The following is a 14247-nucleotide window of genomic DNA, read 5'->3' as shown; positions in this document are numbered from 1 at the left end:
GGAATCTGTTCTGGGACCCCCTCCTCTTGGTGATTTTTATAAATGACCCGGATGGATGAGGAAGTAGAAGGGTAGGTTAGTAAGTTTGTTGATGACACAAAGGTTGGGGGTGTTGTGGATAGTGTGGAGGGTTGTCAGAGGTTACAGCGGGACATCGATAGGATGCAAAACTGGGTTGAGAAATGGCAGATGGAGTTCAACCCAGATAAGTGTGAAGTGGTTCATTTCAGTAGGTTAAATTTGAAGACAGAATATAATATTAGTGGTAAGACTCTTGGCAGTGTGGAGGATCAGTGAGATATTGAGGTCCATGTCCACAGCTCACTCAAAGCTGCTGCACAGGTTGACAGTGTTGTTAAGAAGGTGTATGGTGTGTTGGCCTTCATCAACTGTGGGACTGAGTTCAAGAGCCACGAGGTAATGTTACAGCTATATAAGGCCTTAGTTAGACCCCACTTGGAGTACTGTGTTCAGTTCTGGTCACCTCATTACAGGAAGGATGTGGATACTATAGAGAGTGTGCAGAGGAGATTTATAAGGATGTTGGCTAGATTGGAGAGCATGCCTTATGAGAATAGGTTGAATGAACTTGGTCTTTTCTCCTTGGAGCGACAGAGGATGAGAGGTGACCTGATAGAGGTGTATATGATGAGAGGCATTGATTGTGTGGATAGTCACCCGAGGCTTTTTCCCAGGGCTGAAATGGCTATCACGAGGGGGCATAGCTTTAAGGTGCTTGGATATAGGCACAAAAGGGATGTCAGGGGTAAGTTTTTCCACACAGAGAGTGGTGGGTGCATAGAATGCACTGCCAACAAAGATGGTAGAGGTGGATACAATAGAGCCTTTTAAGAGACTCTTAGATAGGTACATGGAGCTTCAAAAAATACAGGCTATGTAGCAGAAAAATTCTGGGCAGCTTCTAGTGTAGGTTACATGGTTGGCACAACATTGTGAGCCAAAGGGCCTGTAATATACTGTAGATTTCTATGTTTCTATATTCTCTACTAGAAATGGGAAAGAGAAAAAGTTCCTTTTTAGATTGCAGTCAGGGTAGGAGAGGGACAGAGTGGAGCAAGAGAATATCACTGATAGAGTAAGACCAAATTGCCTTGGCTGTTAATGAGGCAATTAGAAGGTGACAAATAGGGGAGATATGTTGCAATTACAGATCAGAGTATCTAGGCAGCTGGATAACCCTCTTAAGAGTTCTGATAGAAAGCCAAAGATCTTGAGTAACACATACAAAATGCTAAAGGAACTCAGCAAGTCAGGCAGCATTTATTAAGGGAATAAACAGTCAACATTTTAGGCTGCGACCCTTCATCAAGACAAAGAACCCTGAAGCCTGAACAATTAACAGTGGAAGATTTGATTACCTGAATACATCTCTGGACACTGCCCCCAGTTACAACACTGGCTCAGTGAATCAACTGGTAGCATCTTAATCCCAAGTGTGGCTGGTTCCCTTATCAAAGATGCTGAAGAAATTAAATGTGTTGCATTGGCATGAATGGAGATAAATCCGTTCTGGCATTTAGCCACAGACCAGATTATTTGACAGTGTTATTGCTCAATAAATAGTGTTCAGTCTACATCTTCAATTCCATTAATAGCGCAGAGAGTGAAAGAGAGAGAGAGAGAGTGCGGGAGGGGCAGTACTGAGGGAGTGCCGCACTGTGGAAGGGCAGATACCTATTCAGCTTTTTTAAATGGTGTCAGTGCAACCCCGTACATCTCTACATGAGGAAACTGATGTGGTTTTGGTCAATGTCTGACCAAAGCATAACCTCCTAATGAATTGTTTCCTCGGTACAGCACTAATTAGGAAACAACCTAGATTTTTATGTATGCATTTCAAATGTGGCTCAAATTCAAAGCCTTCTAACCCACTAAGCAATGACAAAAAAACGCAATCCTAAACATTGTACTTATTTCAAATGTCTGAACTAATTATCCTTCGTTTCAGAACTTGCTGTTGTTTGTAATAAATTATTGTGAACAAGAATAAAAGGGGGCGGTACAGAGAGAGTGTCATACTGTCAGAAGTTGGACGTGAGATGTGGGTAGGAGGGTTGATTTGGGGTCAGTGGGAGAGAGGTTGCCATCCCAGCCCCTGAACTCACCGGATGTGAAACACAGTCGGGAGAGAGGCGCCCCGCGCACTGCAAGAAAAGCTCGCGGCGGATCCGGGCCCGCGCACGTAGGCAGACAGGCGGTGCCGGGGTCGCGCACGCAGGCAGCAGGCGAAGGGATCACGCACGTCAGCACAGGCTCGCGCGGCATAGCGGGTGAGTTGGAGCGGGAGCGGCTGGAGAGGTGTTGCGACAGGGTGAGTGAAGAAGCAGCGGCTCCCTCAGATCCGGGTGGAACGGGAATCCGGGGTGGGTTGAGTCGGGGAGGACGGGAGCAGCCTGCGGACTGAGTGTTTATGTTGGGTGGGGGATGGGGTGGGCTTGGAGTTTCCTTTGGGTCGGGTTGATTGGATGTAGGGTTGGAGATGAATTTAGGTTCGAGTTCTGTTTGGGTTACATTGGGCGGAGGTTGGTTTTGTTGGGATTGGGTGATGGTTTGGGGTGGGATGGGGGTTTGTGTGGAGTCTGGTTTGGGTATCGATTGGATGGGGTTGGGACTGGATGGGTTTTTGTGCATCAGGTGGAGACTGGGGTATGGGCTGAGGTTGATCGGGAGGTCTGGTTCAATGGGGTTGGGCGATGACGGGTTGGATATAATTAGTGTGGGTGAGGTGTTGGTTGGGTTGTGTGGCATTAGGGGCTGGGCAATGGGTCAGAATCTTAATATTGTTATGCGGCAGCAGTACATTGCGATAGAACATTTAAAAATAAATTACAGTAAGAAATATATTTTAAATAATTAAATAACTGGTACAAAAAGAGAACAAAAGAAAAAATAGCGAGGTAGTGTATGGTACTGTGCAAAAGTCTTAGGCACGTAAGTATAGCTAGCAACACCCAGAAAATGCTGGTGGAACTCAGCAGATCAGGCAGCATCCATGGTAATGAATAAACAGTTGACGTTTTGAACCAGGACCCTTCTTCAGGACTGCAAAAGAAGACTGGAGACACGAGAATAGAAAGGTGGGGGGAGGGAGGGGAAGAAAGATAGCTAGAAGGTGATAGGTGAAGCCAGGTGGGTAGGAAAGGTAAAGGGCTGGAGGAAGGAGTCTGCCAAAGAGAGGAGAGTGGACCATAGCAAAAAAAGGAAGGTGGAGGGAACCCAGTGGGAGGTGATAGGCAGGTGAGAAGAGCTAAGACCCAAAATGGAGAATAGAAGGGGAGGGGCAGGGAAACATTTTTTTAGTGGAAGGAGAAATCAATATTCATGCCATCAGATTGGAGGCTATCCAGATGGAATATAAGGTGTTGCATGTATGTGTGTGTACATATAAGCAACACCTTGTATTCCATCTGGGTAGCCTCCAATCTGATGGCAAGAATATTGATTATATTATAGCTAGATTGCCCAAGACTTTTGCACTGTGCTCTATTTGCCGATGTGAAGCCAAGAGTGAGTTTGTAAACTCACACCCTACTATCCTCACCCACCCTCCTACACTTGGTATTTCTCTTTGGGGGGAATAAAATGGGGTCGGGCATGCATTGGTGGACTGTTTCTGTGAAGTATCTCTGTATCAATCTCTCACCAGTCCTCTGATGATAAAAGAAAATGGCAAGTGAGCAGGGTAGGCTGCATTTGTGCAAGTAGAAATTGAGTTAATACTCAGATTCCGAGTGTTACCAGCATTTTCTGTTTTGGATTTTCGGCAGTCCTTTTGTGATAACCTTGATGCTAGCTTGAGCTGTACCTGAAATGCTGAGTGTGGGTCTTTTGCTCCTGTGCCATCTTCTTGAAGAATAAATTTAATGTAAATGAGTATAATGCAAAATTAGTTAATGTCAGCATCAGGCAATGTGTATCAGTAAACAGAAAGGAATAAAATGCATGAACCTGGGCTGGTGAACAGTGAGCAACAAAGTGAAGGACTGCAAAAGGATGTAGGCAGATTGCCACGTGGTGCAAAAACCAGATTGCCACAGCTCATCTGCCACGTCAGATTGGGCAGACATGGTAGATGAGCTGTAAGTACGGACAGGAGTGAAGTGTACATTTTTTCAGAAAGAACAAGGAGAGACAATGAAGTGAAGGACGAGAGACTTGCACCTGTACCTGTAAATAGGCTTTGAAAATGGCTAGTTGAGGTGAGGATAGACTTGCTGAAGGGCATGAAATTCTGCGCTTCACAGACAAGAACATTAAAGCCTTTTCCTGGGCCGCAGTTGGAAGTTGTGTCCATTTCTTGTCACTGCACTTGGATATGAGGGCCAGAGAGTGTGTAGGTGAGATTTATGGTTTCAGTTTATAGATTTATATATGGTTTATAGAATGGTTTCAGTGATGAGGTTAGGTAGGTGATATTAGAAGCTTCTGTCCTAGGAACCAGAAAAGCCAAGAGTAGCTGGATAACATCCTAACAGGTCTAGACAGGGTAAGCAGAAGCTGTTTCACACAAGTAGATGGTTCAAGGAGCAGATAATTGGTTTCATAGTATTGGGCAAAGTATCTTGTGGACTATGAGGACAACCTTCTGTAGGGAGCAAGTGGGTATTATCTGAGGTAAGAAGCCTGAGCAGATGGTGGAAGCAGCCAGACAGGAATGACAAAATGGGATTGGATGGGCAGCTGAGAGAAGGGAATTGGGAGATTCGAACAGTAGCTGATGTGGACCCAATGAACTAAATGACTTACTTCCAGGCAGTGGTAATTCAGTGATAACATGTTCTAATGCATATATGTCAAACTCAAGGCCCGCGGGCCAAATCCGGCCCGCGGTGGAATTATCTTTGGCCCGCGAGATAATATCTAATTATTATTAAAGCTGGCCCCAGTAATCGAAGCACCTATGGCGTATGATATGGCTAATGCTGAGTTTATTCAGGTACCAGGTTTTCAGGGTTTTTAGTGTTTATTCGGCAGTCTTGCTCGGCAGTGTTCTTCATAAGAAACGGAATTTGTACAGTGAAAGACTTTGTAGTTATAGCAGAGACTGAGACACATGAGAGCAGGCTGAAAAAACGGAGGCAACGAAAGCTGCGTTCACACGCGGCCGACTGATCCGGCCCGCATGAAGCTGCATTTTGCTCAATCCAGCCCGTGACCTAAAATGAGTTTGACACCCCTGTTCTAATGGCTCTGTTCAATGTCAGCCTGGAGGCAAGGGTGTATTAATCCAGGTGGGAGAAAATTCATGACCCAGAGCAGATTGAGCAGTCAGTTATAATTCTCTACTTTCTCCCACACAGCCCCACCCTTGATATTCCTTTTCAAATTGCTGAGCTTGCTTGAACAGGAACGAAGTACATACAGGCAGAGGCCAAACCTGCTGCACTTGGTTTGTTTAGTAGCAGTCTGTCTCTGAATGCAGACCTGTGGGAATCCAGTTAAGTAAAGAATAGAGGAGGTTTACACACTTGCTGGTGTCTAGGCCATCCGGTTAATTGCCGTGATACTCGGAGTAGTGTGGTGAGATCTTCAGGAATTTCGCAAATGGAGACGACGTCATTTGGCCAAGATTTAAACTGTGTTGAACTATACTGAACAAGCTCAGTGTTGTTATGTTGCCTGAGAACAGAGAGCATGGTGTGGAATTGCATCATTGTTCTGCAGCGGAATTGGTTGTATTTGCCAGTGATGCTGTTGAATTGCTTTATCCAGCCCCAGCATGTTTGCTTCCACTATAGTCCCATGTTTGGAGAGAGTTTCAGACTTTGTCTGTTAAACTTCAGCAGCAGTTGTAAGTTGTCAGGCAGGATGGGGGAAGTGAAACTCTGTAGTCGAAGGTTCTGGACTTGAGCCCCATTCCAAGCAGAAGGGCATACTTTACATTATATTAACTCTGGAAGAGAGCACCACACTGAGTAAAGGGTGTTACTGAGGGAGTGGGATGAGGGCAAAGCTCATGTCCAACTCTTGCAGGAAGTATGCGCGAGCGTCAACTAAGAACTACATGTTACAGATCAAGTGGCCCGATTAAGACCTGCTGGACCTGAAGTCTTAGCTGACCGTAAACACAGGGCACACTCTCCTTTGGCAGAAGTACGGGGGGAAGAAGGAAACACTGAGGGACTTGCAGCTCGTGTTGCGGCGGAGGGTGTTGGTAGGGGTCCAGAGATATGTTCACAAAGTCACGGATCCAGCTCTTTCAAGATCTGGATCGTGTCTCACCCTTTACACTGGTGAAATGGAGCAATGTGCACAGGCAGTTTGTGGAGCTGCTGGTAGAGGATGGCTCCTCCAAGGTTCCAGCAAGAATTGTTCATGATGATCGCTCATTTTATGTGACCCTGTTCTCGCTGGACCTGTTAAGTGAGGAGGTGCAGGGAGGGCTTGCCAAGGGTCAGCCTGAAGCTGTCCTGTGGCTGCACTTCCCTATTGCTGGAGAAACTGACCAGCACCCTCAACCAGCTATGGAGAGGCAAGTCCCTGTGGATGGATGGGTTGACTGTGGAATTCTTCAGACCTTCTGGGCCATGGTGCTGACTACACCAGGGTCATGGATGACAGCCTGGCAACGGGTGAGATGCCCCACTCTTGACATAAGGTGCTCGTGGTCCTGCTGCTAAAGAAGGGGGATTGAGGAATTGGAGACTGGTATCTATCATATGGTGCTCATTTGCTTTGGGAGAGGGTATGTCAAGGTTGTCTGAAGTTGGAATAACTGCACAGAACCTCTCCTGTGTCTTGTTCAGAAATAGTTGACAGGTTTGGTTCTGCACAGGCCAGAGATGAAGGTATTTCTTTTGGCTTATGCCAGTGATCCTCATGATCACCGACCCTGTTAACCTACAGAGGATGTGAGACTGCCAGCAGTTTTTTCTCAGTCAGAGTCAACTAGTGAAAGTGCTCTGGTCTTTTAGTGGGGGGGGGGGGGGTAGACTCTCTGCCAGAGGAGCTATGCACCATGCACCACCTCAATCTGCTGGTCTACCTAAGCTCCACTGAGGAGATTTGGCTGGTGAACTGGTGGGACTCAGAGGTGAAAGTCTCTGCCTGGCTAGGATGCTGGTCAGGTCTACTCTGTACAATCTTCTGGGGCAGAGTGTTGGTCATCAACCAACTGATAACCTCCATTCTTTGGTACTGGCTGGTCACTCCAGTTGTTCAGATTACGGAGGGTAGTCAGACGCTGGTGTGTGTATGTATCCAGCTGGCAGCTGTCTGCCATAGGACTCTGCAGAGATGTACATACACAAAGCACCTTCAGAGGTGGCATGCACTGGAGAAACACTTTATTAGTTGGCATGGTTTTCAGTAGGATATATGGCTCCTGATATTGAGCATCAGCCATGTTTTTACTGGGAGCTTTTGCGGGTCTGGGGTAGGGCCCCTCTGGTCAGAGTTCTTCTGCACCTGGAAGGAGTGGTTATTTCCCATCCTTTTGTGGTGGGTGTGGGGCTGGCTCGGGGGCGTGAAGTGGCTCTGACCACTCGTGGAACCCAAACACTGAGATCATCTTTGGGAGCCGTTCCTACATAGCATGAGCCGCCTCACGGAGATGCCCACCGTGCATTTCCATGATGCACTGAGATGGTTCCTATATGGGCTGCTTTTGCCACTTTTGACTTGATTGTGCTGGCCTGCTGTCCAGTCATGCTGTGCTACTCTGTCTTACTGTCAGGTGGTGAATAAGGTCTCCCAGTGGAAGTCTCTATGCAGGGGTTTTACCCCTGTACATTGGGGAGTTGGGGTGGAGAGTACTGCACCCGGCAGTATCATGTAATAGATTCTTCAGCAGATTTACAAACACAGAAAGGCTACAGCTCAATACAGGTGCTTCAACTCACAAAGCTGTGCTGAACACATCCTTCCTCTAGAAATTACCTAGGGTTACCCATAGCCCTCTATTTTTCTAAGTTCCACGTACTCATCCAGGAGTCTCTTAAATGAGCCTATTCTATCCGCCTCCACCATCATTGCTGGCAGCGCATTCCGTGCACTAACTACTCTTTGCATAAAAAAAACTTATCCCTGACATCTCCTCTATACCTACTTACAAGCACCTTAAAACTGTGCCCTAGCGTGTTACCCATTTCAGCCCTGGGAAAAAGCCTCTGAATATCCACATGATCTATGCCTCTTATCATCTTGTACACCTCTATCAGTCACCTCTCAGCTTTCGTTGCTACAAGGAGAAAAGGCCGAGTTCACTCAACCTATTCTCATAAGGCATGCTCCCCAATCTAGGCAACATCCTTGTAAATCTCTCCTCCACATCCTTTCTGAAGTGAGGTGACTAGAACTGAGCATAGTACTCAAGTGGGGCCTGACCAGGGTCCTATGTAGCTACAACATTACCTCCTGGCTCTTAAACTCAATTCCACGATCGATGAAGGCCAATACACCGTATGCCTTCTTAACCACAGAGTCAACCTGTGCAGCAGCTTTCAGTGTCCTATGGACTTGGAACCAAAGATCCCTTTGATCCTCCACACTGCCAAGAGTCTTACCATTAATACTATATTCTGCCATCATATTTGACCTACCAAAATGAACCACCTCACACTTATCTGGGTTGAACTCCATCTTCCACTTCTCAGCCCAGTTTAGCATCCTATTGATGTCCCGTTGTAACCTCTGACAGCCCTCCACACTGTCCACAACAACCCCAGCCTTTGTGTCATCAGCAAATTTGCTAACCCATCCCTCCACTTCCTCTTCCAGGTCATTTATAAAAATCATGAAGAGAAGGGGTCCTAGAACAGATCCCTGAGGCACACCACTAGTCACCGACCTCCATGCAGAATATGACCCATCTACAACCACTCTTTGCCTTCTGTGGGCAAGCCAATTCTGGATCCACAAAGCAATGTCCCCTTGGATCCCATGCCCCTTACTTTCTCATTAAGCCCTGCATGGGGTACCTTAACAAATGCCTTGCTAAAATCCACATACACTACATTTACTGCTCTACCTTCATCAATGTATTTAGTCACATCCTCAAAAAATTCAATCAGGCTCGTAAGGCACAACTTGCGTTTGACAAAGCCATGCTGACTATTCCTAATCATATTATGCCTTTCTGAATGTTCATAAATCCTGCCTCTCAGAATTTTTTCCATCAACTTACCAACCAATGAAGTAAGACTTACTGGTCTGTAATTTCCTGGGCTATCTCTACTCCCTTTCTTGAATAATGGAACAACATCTGCAACCCTCCAATCCTCCAGAACTTCTCCCGTCCTCATTGATGATGCAAAGATCATTGCCAAAGGCTCAGCAATCTCCTCCCTCGCACCCCACAGTAGCCTGGGGTACATCTCGTCTGGTCCCAATGACTTATCCAATTTGATGCTTTCCAAAATCTCCAACATATCCTCTTTCTTAATATCTATTTGCTCAAGCTTTTCAGTCCGCTGTAAATCATCCCTACAATCGCCAAAATCCATTTCCGCAGTGAATACTGAAGCAAAGTATTCATGGCCTCCTCTATTGCCAAAATGAATCCAAACTCAGGTTGGAGGAACAACACCTTGTTCCTGGGTAGCCTCCAACCTGATGGCATGAACATTGACTTCTCTAACTTCCGTTAATGCCCCTCCTCCCCTTCTTACCCCATTCCTGACATATTTAGTTGTTTGCCTGTTCTCCATCTCCCTCTGGTCCTTCTCTCCCCCCCCCCCCCCCCCCACTCTTCTTTCTCCCTAGGCCTCCCATCCCATGATCCTTTCCCTTCTCCAGCTCTGTATCACTTTCGCCAATCACCTTTCCTGCTCTTAGCTTCATCCCATCCCCTCCGGTCTTCTCCTATCATTTCGCATTTCCCCCTCCCCCCACTACTTTCAAATCTCTTACTATCTTTCCTTTTGGTTAGTCCTGACGAAGGGTCTCGGCCCGAAATGTCGACAGCGCTTCTCCTTATAGATGCTGCCTGGCATGCTGTGTTCCACCAGCATTTTGTGTGTGTTGTTGTTTGAATTTCCAGCATCTGCAGATTTCCTCGTGTTTGCTCTTTAAATTAAGTACCTCTGTTATCTCCTCCAGTTCCTTACACACTTTTCCACTGTTACACTTGATTGGTCCTATTCTCTCATGTCATATCCTCTTGCTCTTCACGTACTTGTTAGAATGCCTTGGGGTTTTCCTTAATCCTGCTTGCCAAGGCCTTCTCATGGCCCCTTCTGGCTCTCCTAATTTCATTCTTAAGCTCTTTCCTATTATCCTTATAATCTTCTAGATCTCTATCATTACCTAGATTTTTGAACCTTTGGTAAGCTTTTCTTTTCTTCTTGCCTGGATTTTCAACAGCCTTTGTACACCACGGTTTCTGTACCCTACCATCCTTTCCCTGTCTTATTAAAACGTACCCATGCAGAACTCCAAGCAGGTATCCTCTGAACATTTGCCACATTTCTGCTGTACATTTCGCTGAGAATATGTCCTTCCAAGTTCCTCCCTGATAACTTTATATTTCCTCTTACTCCAATTAAACGCTTTCCTAACTTGTCTGTTCCTATCCCTCTCCAATGCTATGGTAAAGGAGATAGAATTGTGATCACTATCTCCAAAATACTCTCCCACTGAGAGATCTGACACCTGACTAGGCTCATTTTCCAATACCAGATCAAGTACAGCCTCTCTTCTTGTCGGCTTATCTACATATTTTGTCAAGAAACCTTCCTGAACACACCTAACAAACTCCACCCCATCTAAGCCCCTTGCTCTAGGGAGATGCCAATCAATATATGGGAAATTAAAATCTCCCACAATGACAATGTTGTTATTATTACACCTTTCCAGAATCTGTCTCCCTATCTGCTCCTCGATGTCCCTGTTACTATTGGGTGGCCTATTAAAAAAACACCCAGTATTTATTGACCCTTTCCTTTTCCTAACTTCCACCCACAGAGACTAAGTAGACAATCCCTCCATGACTTCCACCTTTTCTGCAGCTGTGACACTTCAGCCCTCTGTTCCTGCTTTATGGGCACCCAGTATTGGTGGGGAGAGGGGAGGGATGGATGGACACAGGTTGCTCAACGGATGTCCTGATAAGCTTGATCATGGGCCTTGCCAAGGTGGAAATTCGCATTTTTGGGCAATGGGCTGTCAAGGGCTCTGCCGAAGCTGACTGTCTGCCTCTCTTCCAGGGCTACGATCGTGCCAGGGTGTTCTTGGAGAGAGATTATGCAGCCATTATGGGTTTAGTGGGGGATTTCCATGAATGGTGGCCCCCAAAGGAAGTGAGTGTGTTATGGATGGTAATAACTGTACTTTAATTTAAATTCACTAACTGTATTGTAACCCCTAACCTTTGTATGTCTTTTGTATTTTAATAAAGTTTTTTACTTTGTTTGAAAAGAAATAGGGGTGGTATTGTGTGAGCTCTTGGAAAAAGTTGATTTATTTCAGAATAAACCCTAAAGAATGGTGACGAGTAGGGAGGAAGGTGTAGGAGAGATGTGTTTCAACTTTGATAATGGACTGCAGTAGTTTTCTTCTGGGAGGATGACTGTTTTGCTGAGTTTGTTGAGTCTGTGCTCAGGCCATGGCAGTGATAGCAGCTGGTGGCTTGCCAAGGTTTTGTGTCTGCAACTTTTAGTGGGAGCTGGGACAGATTTATTGAGTACACCAGGTGCTAAACCCTTTCCCACCTAGTGTACTTGACCTGGGACAGCCAGGTGATGAGTTTTGTGGAGACTCCTTGGACTTTTGCTTGGATGAAGGAACATCAGAATGGCCTGGCTGCGAACTGAAAAAGTCAGCACTGGAGTTTCATAGCACAGACTTTCCTGCCTGTCTGGAGGAGACTTCCTCTCTTTGATCTATACTTTAGAAAGATTGATAAGTGCTGTCACTGAGTTAAATCAGCAGGGTTTTGACTTCTGACTGCATGGGCTTTAACGTGGTAAGCTGTATCTCTTCTTAAATGGCAGGACCTAGCTTGTACACAGAAGTCATAGTCTCTGGTGAAAGAACTCCTGTAGTGCCACCACATTTCAGACTGACAACTCTGAAGAACGCATGCAGTGTGATATCCCTGTACCCTTGAGTGCTGAGGAGCGCATGTCTCCTGTGTGCTGGCGGCCTCCATGCAGCGAGTGCCATTCTCGGACCACCAACTGGCGTGGGCAGGGTCCACGTACTGGCATTTCAAAAACTTGTTGCTAGAGGATGGCAGATTCCGCGTCTCGTTCCATCTATTCTGGGATGCCTGGAGGGGAGAAAAAAGTGATTTCCCCTCCCTGACGTTTGGTGGGATGTATGCAAAGCTCACATCAAACTTTTTTGCAAGGAATATGTGCGAGATCAACCAAGAAAGAGCCTAGGAAAGAGCTGCTCAGCTTGGAGACTGAACTGACCCCAACCGCGGGGGAATTCCTTCCTTTGGCACAAGTACCAGCAAAAAATGAAGCACTGATGGACTCGGCAGCTCAAGGAGGTGCTTTAGTGAGGTCAAGGATCCAGCTGATACAAAATCTGGATCATGCCTCACCCTTTTATCTCTGGAGAAATGGAGAGGTGTGCACAGACAATTTGTGGAGCTGCTGGTAGAGGATGGCTCCTCTGTCATGGTACCGGTGAGAATCGTTTATGAAGTTTGCTCATTTTATGTAACCCTTTTCTTGCCAGACCCGTCAAGTGAGGAGGTGTAGGGAGTGCTGTGAGAGGACCTACCAAACCTCTCCCCAGAACCCTTAACCAGCTACAGAGAAGCAAGTCTTTGTCGTTAGATGAGTTGATTGTAGAATTCCCTATGCCTTCTGGGACATATTAGGTATTGACTACACCAGGGTCCTGGGTGAAAGCCTGGTGGCAAATGATCTGCACCTCTCTTGGTGTAGGGTGGTCATAGTCCTGCTGCCAAAGAAGGGGGACCTTTGCTGCCTGAGGAATTGGTACCCAGTGTCTTTCTTGTGCACTAGGTATAGGAATCTTTGCCTGGGCAATTGCCAATCGCATAGGCTCTGTGCTATCACAAATTATCTACTAAGACCAGTCTTATAAAGTCCATCTTGTGTGTTGGTGCAAGAGAAGATTACTTTGACCTTTTGAATCACTTCTGCCCTTCATGAGTAATCTGTACCTCTGCATTTACTCACCAACCTCAATACTGACACACAACAGTCTGTCCTTAGAGTGCCCTTAATGTACTTTAAATCAGCATAATGAAGTATAAATTGACATCATGCCATATAACAAATTAATAGCCAGAACACTAAAGCACACAGTGGTTTATGATCTGGGTTAGATGTCCTGGAGGTTCAGACTGTGGATAATGAACAGGGGAATGGGAAAAAAAAACACGCTGGAAATTTAAAACTAAAGCAGAAAATGCTGGGGCCACTCAGTAGTCAGGTGGCATCTGTAGAAAGAGAAACAGAGCCAAGATTTCCGGTCAGAAACCATTTGTCAGGACTGGGAAGGGGGCTTTGCGATGATTGCAAGGATGTTGCCAGGATGAGAAGGGCTGAGTTACAGAGAGGGAGAGATTGGCCAGGCTAGGTCTTCGTTCCTTGGAACGTAGGAGAATGAGAGGTGATTTTATAGAAGTGTTTAAATTTCTGAGAGTCATAGATAAGGTGGAATGTAACTTCTTGGGATTATAGGAAAGTGGGATGACCTGGGTGTGTGCCATGGTTGGCATGAGCTAGTTGGGCCAAAGGACCTGTGTCCATGCTGTATTGCTCTATAATTCTAAGTTCAGTTAATGCAGTGTGTGTTTTGGGAGGAAGCTGTCTCTTCTGGGGTAGAACTGGCATGAACATTGGGATAAGCTGTAAACAAGATTTTTTGGGAGCAGTTGGAGAGTGGCAACATAGAAGAACATAGGAGTGAAATGCAGAGATGAGTCAGGTTGGGCCTGTGCTCCACTCCCCTGGAATCTAATACATTTACCACTCTCTGTGTAACAAATCCTACCTCTGATAACTCCCTGAATCATCTTACACTCACCTTAAACGGATGTCCCCTGGTATTGGCCATTGCAGCCCTGGGAAAATGGTGCTAACTGCCCACTCTGTCTATGCCTCTCATAATCTTATCCACCTCTGTCAAGTTGCCTCTCATTGTCCATTGCTCCCAAGAGGAAAATCCCTAGCTCTCAACCTTTCCTCCTAAGGTTCACTTGGAATTTCTATGTGATTTTGGCCAAAGCAGCTTGGTTAATCATAAAGTAATACAGCATGGAAGGAAGCCATTCCACCTATTGTTTCAATAACTGCTTTTGGT

General features: G+C 46.0%; 1 protein-coding gene across 4 annotated transcripts in view; it reads left to right on the top strand.

Annotated features, from left to right (window-relative positions):
• The first annotated feature begins 2224 nt into the window (after nt 1–2224).
• LOC140727548 (anion exchange protein 2-like) overlaps nt 2225–14247 on the top strand; it is a 251153-nt gene continuing 239130 nt past the window's right edge. Inside the window, exon 1 of one of the 4 annotated variants that reach the window (XM_073045039.1) lies at nt 2225–2291. The gene's annotated coding sequence lies outside the window, so the exon portion shown is untranslated. Of the gene's footprint in view, nt 2333–11165; nt 11259–14247 lie in introns of those variants that run through there. The other 3 variants (XM_073045022.1, XM_073045078.1, XM_073045031.1) reach the window with 3 other exon arrangements.

Source organism: Hemitrygon akajei, chromosome 1, assembly GCF_048418815.1.
Source record: "Hemitrygon akajei chromosome 1, sHemAka1.3, whole genome shotgun sequence".
Lineage (NCBI taxonomy): Eukaryota > Metazoa > Chordata > Chondrichthyes > Myliobatiformes > Dasyatidae > Hemitrygon > Hemitrygon akajei.
Note: the sequence above shows the minus strand (reverse complement) of the source record. Positions and strands in the feature narration are given on the sequence as shown.